A 6,312-nucleotide genomic window follows, 5' to 3' on the forward strand; every position below is an offset into this window, starting at 1 on the left:
GTAAAATCCTTATCCTTTCATTAACACTGAGGGGAAAAGAGAAAACTATTCAGTCAGAATGTAATAAGCCCTGAAAACACAATAAGTAATACCACTCTAAAGGTTATCAATTCATTGAACTATAAGGTGCACCAACAAGGTTGATTTTGGGGTTCCTTTTCTGCTTTTCCTAAATGTTTCACAATCAAAACAAGCACCAAAAACTTCATTACTACCATAGACAGAATCACTCCAATGGTTTACTTACACAGTCTTTCTCGAAACATTAAAATGCCCTAGAAGGTAAAGTAATAAAATGCTGCTGTAATTAAGGTAAAATTTAAATGTTAAATCATTTTACATGAGACAAAAATTATTGCTGAATAAAGTTTACAAACCTATTTAGTTATCACATTGACTCTAAAGTTCAGTTTTCTCAAGTGGAATATCATGTTTAGCAAAACCATTTCATCAATTTTTTTCTACCAGATTTTGTCAGTCCATGACTCAGCATAAATATCTTCACCTTTTTCAGACTAAAACCTACCCCCAAGAAAACTGTTTTAAGACTACGTATGTTCCATGAACATTACCTAGTCTCCACAGCATCAAAGACACTTCAAATCTTGTTTTGGAAATAGGCAGGAAATATAAAGAAATCAATTCTTATTCCCTTTCCCATCCAAACTAAACTGTATGCCCTTATTTTGATGGTCACTTTAGTTTACACATGAACCATAATTCCATTTGATTAATCATTTTATTCTGAAATAAGACTTTTAAATTTTCATTAAACAGGTAAAATTAAAAATCTGAGTTGTATGAATCAATATTTAGCAAAGATGAATTTTTTATAAAGTATTAAGCTAATGAGCAAACTTCAAAAACAATTAGAAAAATATGTATATTGTGCACATATATATACACAAATATATGTATATGCAAAATAGTTCATGGTTTTATTTTCCTTCCCTATTTATTACTGAAGAAAAACAGTTTATAATATTTATAAAATGGAAGTCAGGTTACCTGTCTCCTGTCCTAACTTTGAAATGAAATTAGCAAAAAAGTAAAATTAAAGAAATCAGTTCTTTGGGCTCTCGCATTTGAAATTAAAAGGTACTTGTGCAAGATCCAAACACAAACCTAAAATGACCACCAGAGACAGCAGTGCCCTAGGACAGTAGTGAAATGCACAAAGAAACTCTGCAGATAGGTCTTTTGTGCTTTTCTATCAGTGCATATTGTATGTGTTAAGACATGAAGAGTACAGCTACTCATTTGTTCCAAAAGTATTCAATATTAACACATCTAACTAACCAAACTGCTGAGGAATAGTTACTACCTTTCTCAATTTCATTCACAGTTGAGAACCTTTGCTTCCATTTCCTGCCATCCACAATCTATTCCTAAATATCACAAAAGCATAGTAAGCGAAGATATCATTTTACAAAGATCTAGCTAATATCTTAAAGCTTAAGAAATGACTAACAATGAAGATTTGTGCCAAAAATGTCTCACACCATCGTTTGCAGCTATAGATTGTTTTAGAAACTCAGATTCAATTCATTGTAAGTACACTAAAATGTTACATCCTGTCAAAAAGTCTACAGCCGAAGAATGTTAACTGAGACCTCTCAAAGACCAGCAGAATACTGCCCATTTTGCCCTAGAACTACACAGAAGTTTCCTTTGTTCCCAAACCAATGTGACAGCTACCTGCATGAGAGACTAAAATAAAATAGCACAGGCATCCACAGCCCTCCTAACTGCTCATGGCCCAACGGTCAAAGTTAAGATGCAATCACTGCTTGTAAATTCCCACAGGGGCAGATACACCATAGGGATGCATCACAAGAAAAAAAAAAAGATTCTTTTACCGAAAGAGAAAAACCGACATGGGGTGGGCACTGAGGGGGCAGGGGGGAGTAGGGACAGGGTACAGGTGGCATGGGACAGACTCAATGGCCGCTTCCTGATCAGTCACCCCAGAAATGGGATTAAGAAACAACAGGTCTTCAAACAGCACTCACCGGACAGAGGCCAATAACCAAAAGAACACCCAAACACCAAAAAAGCATCAAGTATATGTTCAGGGCCTTATTCTTCCACTGGACTGAAGGATTAAAGGCTAATAACAGGAGGGTCCACGCAAAACAAAGTTACAAACATAGGCAGTTGACTTCTGCATTCAGTCCCTCTCCCAGAGCACACTTGACCAGCACTACACAGCTAATGCAACCTTGTTAAGGTTAATTCCTCTTAGATTGTGCTTTCAAGCTACCATAGCTAGACCATGCCCTCTGCTAACAACAGAAGACCCAAGACAAATGAAATCTCTTTACTGGTGATTTCATAAGGAACCCAGATTAAAGAGTCAATTATGAACGTTTTCTCAAGATAAAACTTTCATAATTTATCGTAGTTTTTTGTTTACACTTCTCTGTACCTTATGTTAAAGTCTGAGCAACAAAGCTGGTGGAAGCCAACCCTTCAAGTCCACTCCCAGGCAGGGGAGGTAGCTTTACTCTGTTCCCTAGCTACAGACCACCAATTCAGTAATAAATACTGTCTGCAACAGGAAACTAGACGGAAAGCATCACTATTCAGGACAAATATACGGCTACCATGTGAAGTGACTATGACACACAGCTGATTACGGCTGTCTGTACTCTGGGTTGCGTTCCTGTAAGAAAGCCATGTACTTCTAATCAGCATAGGAAGGACCAGACTCCCAAACACTGATCATTAAAGTGAGAAAAATTACGTTAGATTTACTGGATTGCTTGGCAACCATACTTAGAAAAAATTATACCCAGAGCCAGAAAACGCTTGGTAATGGCCACATATATTAGACTCTGCTTGGGCTAGGCAATGATCACATTTCTAGCCTCGTGCATCATACAGCACTCAATAATTGATTTTATCTTCTAAAATTTCTTCTTCATGCTTTCTTTGCCCAGCAACTATAGCTATCTTCTTCCTTCAGGGCACTTTTATTCTATAATAATAAACCTATCATATTTTTTGAAACTGCAATCCAGAACTCTACTTTGAAAGCATGAGACAGAACCTACACTGTCCATCTGCAATCTGCCATCTTTATGACAGAGGAGTACAAACTTCAAGAGCAACTCAATTCTAAGAAGAAAAAGATGCTGAGAAAGCCCATCATAATCTCATTTTTAGAATTCTTGGCAACTATACAAATATATCTTAAAGTCTACAGACAGAATACAAAGTAAGGAACTCTAGGCTTTACCAAATGATCAGGAATAAAGTTTAACAAAACTGTTACTTACTAACACCCGTTTACCTAGAGACAGGTACTTACAGGGTAGTGATACCTTCAGACGGAACAAGACTTTGTCCTGCTCACCATTAATCTAAAGTTACAGTGACACATGAGCCCCCTTCCCCAGGCTAGAAAATATCCAAGTCAGAATTGCTAGGTAACACTTATTTTTCTTCAATCAGAAAAATGTTAACAAATCTGACCTTTTAACTATGATTAATATGCGAAGAAAACACTGCCTCAGGGAATACAAAGACAATAGATGTCAATCAAAACAAAATCTCTGAGTGGGCAGAGGGAGGTCCACTGGTACAAAAATAAAGATAAAAAGCCAAGAGATGTCATCAGAGTAAGAAAAATAACTCGGCAAAAAGTCTAATTTTTTAACTGACTTTGCTCCTTACTATTCAAGTTAACTGTTGGAAGCAAACAAAAAAAAAGGTGAGGGAATACGTGATGAAATGTTTTTAATTTTTTTATGTACATATGCAGTCAGACCTGAACTTTTCTAAAGACTACCACAATGTATTAAGTTTTATAGAAAAATTTAATCCTGTGGAAGGATGCTATTCACTTAGATTTGAGGAGTTTTTTGATATTAACATACAAATTACTAAAGACTTAAAAGACAAAATACCAACCCAATCTCATAGCATAAAATTTTGTTACACATCTTCATCATCTGTACTTACTAATTGATACGTAATAGAAAAATAAGGATATCCATGTTCAAAGCAGCAAGCAGTGACCACCATTCCTTTACAGCACAGGAAACTCACCTTTATATATAACCATGAAAAAGCAACTTAATTTTCAAACATCTTCATTCAAATTTCACCCATGCTAAAAGAGCTCTATTAGGTTCTCACACTTCCCCAAATGCTCATGTCTCAGGAGAGCATCACGGTTTGTAATTCTAAAACCATTCATTTGCTATTTCTGAACAAAAATTTTGAAAGCATGTAAACCATACCCCTATCTTCTGGATTACAATGGTTAAGTACAAAAACAATTCATTGAACATCTTACAAATCACTACAGTTACACATAAAAGCACCTAAGAAATTTTAAAAAATAAAAGATTCACAGTGCACTGAACCTTGGAACATATAAGGCTGGAACATAAGAACACTGAAAAAGTGGATTTGAAAGACCTGTTCTCTCAAAGACATAAAACATAATGAAGCCAACCCAACACTTTTCTCATCTAGCTTCTTAAAACGCAGCACACAGAAGTAAAGTACTGCATATTCAGCACTCTCCTTTATCACTTGATTTCTTCAAACCATGCTAAAATTTCTCAATCGAGAAAGCTAGTTCTATGCTAAGCATGGCCTTTCTCAAGGTAACCTGAACACTGAGAAACTTAATACACAGGTTTGAGGGAATAAGTATAGCAGAAGTACATAAAACATGTACATCCAACTTATACATTTTCTGCATAGTTAAGTCACATCACACACATAAACTTTAAATCGCATCTTTTAACATTTTTTTAAATCTCAAACTGTCAAGAGAGCTAAAAGCCTCAAGTTACCAAAGTTCCATTCCAACAAGACCCTTATTTTGTTCCACCCACAGTGCATTAAATGAAGCAGCACAACAGCAATAATATTTAACCATAGTTAAACTACCATTATCGAAAAGAGATCATCTGTTGGTTCCTGAAAAGGCTCAACACCATTGGAGGCCATACTTCTGGTAACTAATCTCTTCTGCTTTAGTATCGAGAGCTGAAAGTTCCAACTTGAGGCACCAGAAAGACTGACCAAAGCACTCACTTAAAAAGGGAAAACCCCTACAAAATCACTAAAAGTTAAAGTTTCCAGATGGCAGTAAATGAGTGAAAATGGTTTACCTGCCAGGCAAACAGTTTTCACTGTTTCTGTTCATAATTTAACAGAAATCTGGAATGCTGGGACCAACTAAAAATATGGCTCAAGGAGACCCAAGCAAAGCAGCTGTATTTTTGGAAAGAACAGTTAAGAGCTTCCTAATGCAATCATATAATGCATTTTTAAAAGGTCACAGAAGATTCACCAATTTGTCACATTAAAAGATGCAGGATTGTGAGTAACCTAATTCTAAACACACTGCTATAACTGAATTATCCTGCTTAGCACCAGGAGGGTGACACTTGTATTAATAAACAGAATTTCTCCTTTAAAATCAAGCCATTGAAAAGCTAAAGCAAATTAATACCAAGTGAACTCCTTACAATAGCACTTCTTTTGAAAGTCCCACCGGGTTAAATAGAACCCCTATTAAATAGGCTATCTATACAGAATAAAGATTTCTACAATAAAATTTACAAGCAGAGATATATTTTGTGGATACCACATGTAAAAAAGATTTTTAAAACCCACATGACAGAAGCACACGCACACATATGCTCACACTCTCCAACCCCCAAAGAAACACCTTCAATGAGGTTAGAAGCAGCCCAAACACTAAAGCCCCTTAAAGCCCTGGTGATTGTCCTCAATTATATAGCTAAAATCCTTCTTTAAATGGGCACTGCCATCCTTATTTGGATTTAAGAATCCTAAAGGAGCAAAATATATTCCTAGGAGTGAATTACACACGTTATTTCCGTGTTCTGATCCTCCCCTAGTGAAATGCTTTATCTGTACTTGGGTAAACTGCATACCCTTCCCTTTGGCTCCATCATCTAGGGGCTTCATGCTAATAAAAGTGTGTCAGTCTCTGCTACTACTGCAAATTGGAACCTAATATAACATCAGTTTCCAGAGATCAACACTGAGATGCAATGTAAAACCTAATAATGTCAGTATTCCATACATATTTACACAACTTAATACAGAATAAAGTTTCCTAAGAACAAAATCATCGTATGATACTAAGGGGCTGGCAGCAGGATGGTGCAGATGTGACCAAAGCAGTTTCGGGGTCCCAGCCCCCGTGCTCTCTCCCCACTACCCTCTCTCCGCGGTCTCCCAGGTTCACTGACTGCACACAGCACCATTCAAAATTAGAGCATCAACTCCCCGCCCAACCAACTCAGTCCCTCTCCAGGC

Source organism: Monodon monoceros, unplaced genomic scaffold (genome assembly GCF_005190385.1).
Source record: "Monodon monoceros isolate NGI ecotype Baffin Bay Population unplaced genomic scaffold, NGI_Narwhal_1 Super_Scaffold_12, whole genome shotgun sequence".
NCBI lineage: Eukaryota > Metazoa > Chordata > Mammalia > Artiodactyla > Monodontidae > Monodon > Monodon monoceros.